This window comes from Odontomachus brunneus, unplaced genomic scaffold (genome assembly GCF_010583005.1).
Source record: "Odontomachus brunneus isolate Ranch 3 - 2012 unplaced genomic scaffold, Obru_v1 Obru_scaffold_063, whole genome shotgun sequence".
NCBI classification, from domain to species: Eukaryota; Metazoa; Arthropoda; class Insecta; order Hymenoptera; family Formicidae; genus Odontomachus; species Odontomachus brunneus.
In genome coordinates, this window is record NW_022639513.1 from 1047647 (window position 1) to 1049579 (window position 1933).

General features: G+C 36.3%; 1 protein-coding gene across 11 annotated transcripts in view; it reads right to left on the bottom strand.

The window, feature by feature from the left end:
* Positions 1-1933, bottom strand: part of LOC116846335 (heterogeneous nuclear ribonucleoprotein K) — a 137744-nt gene that overhangs the window by 25849 nt on the left and 109962 nt on the right. The window lies entirely within an intron of this gene.

Consider the following 1933-nt stretch of genomic DNA (forward strand, 5'->3'; position numbering starts at 1 on the left):
AAATTGTTTTTTCCGTGCACGAAAACGTGACGAGATATTTTTGTGACAAAAGATGTCGCGAGTGAGCTCATCCGACTGTGAAATTAGTTAAAGTTTGATTAACGCGGAAAGAAAAACTGGCGAAGGATAAGGAGATGATGAGGAAGGAAAAAAGATCATTTCGTAAGCCGAGCGAGATTACGCTCGCGTGCTGCGCAATTCTTCGAGATTGCGCCGATTCTTCTTCGGTAAATATAACAGAAAGTAATGCATAACTTTTACACTGAAAGAGAGAGAAGGAAAGAGATCTTTAAGTAAAGCCTTCACTTAAGGAAATATCTTCATTCACAAGGAACTTTTATCGTGAAATGCTCACCGCAAACCGAGAAATTTCTTTAACCAATTATGTAAATTTTCTGAAACCTATTATCTAACGATTTTTCGATCCTTACGAATAACGCAGAGATTTTAGGATCTGCGAGTTCACACTAGAAATCTCGTGACGGCAACAATATCGTCACAGTATCGCGCTCAGGATTGGAGTCGGTGTGTAATTAATGATTAAATAAATATTCTATTTATCATAACAAGTCTATCACAAAGACATGATATAATCACGTAAACAAGCTCATTATCTACAATGTCTAATACTTCAGAAAGACAATTTTAAAACTCATCAACAAGTCACATTCAGTAGACATCACTACGGGGACAGCGGGTTGTTGGTGATTTCTACGAAGCTAAATCACTTATTGCAACATGAAGACACACAAGGTTCACAGGAATAACTATTATTTTAACTATCATAGCATACTACTAGATGTTGCGTAATCGACCTCTGTCAATGACTGTATAAGTACGTTGTAAAAAAACGCTTTTATTGTAATGACGCAAGCGCGTGTAACGAGCGCGTGCAAGTACTTTTTGGTTTACTGACATCAGACATCAAGGTCACTAGCATCAATTGCGCCGAGGTTGAACTTCCCACCGAGTTCACGCGCGTATTAGCCAATCGAGACTATAACTTCTGTTCTTGCTCGAGAGAGAAACAGTCCGACGACTCAACGAGATTCGGACGTTTTAGTTGGAGATTCGGAAGTTTTAGTTGGAGATTCCCTCTCGCTCTCCAAATTTCTTGGAGTGAAGCTTCACTCGAAAACTTGAGCGACCACACCAAGTCACCAAGTTGAATTCGAGTGATTTTTCACTCATACAGAGCGAATTCCCTACTCTGAGTCGTCGAGTGAATAGTTTTACTCGAAGCTGAAGAGTGAATTTAACGTACAGTGACTTGCAAAACGGTAATGAAGTTGGGAGCTCACAAAATTGTCAAAATTGAGAATCATTATTCTATGTAATTATATATTTCTATGTAATTATTATATATCATTACTGTATGTAATTATATTATATTAATTCCTTGTATTAGTATTATTTTTATTTATTATATTATTTTATGTTCTTAATTATATATTATTATTTGTTGAGCGCTCACTTCGTCTAAATCCAATCTACTATACTCCACTGTCACCGGAACATTCAATCGATTGAATAATTTTCGCTCAGAATCTAAGCTAACAATGTTGAGCAATATATATATATATATATATACCGGGTGTCTCACACTCTCCTCCGGGCATTTTGTGGAGACGTAGAACAGGTTGAGGTAAACATAATAATTAAAAATCTATGTGATTATTTGCAAAATGGTAGAGGACTTTTTTGTTCAATTTGACCTAAAGTATAAGTATACACGACGGCAGTCGTCGCTATTATAACTCATTTACCATATCCTGTATGATCATTCACAAATTTTCTACAATTAATATCTCGATAATTATTGCAAATATCGCAAAACGGTATAGGACTTTTATGTTCACCTCAACCTGTTCTACGTCTCCACAAAATGCCCGGAGGAGAGTGTGAGACACCCGGTATATATATATATATATAT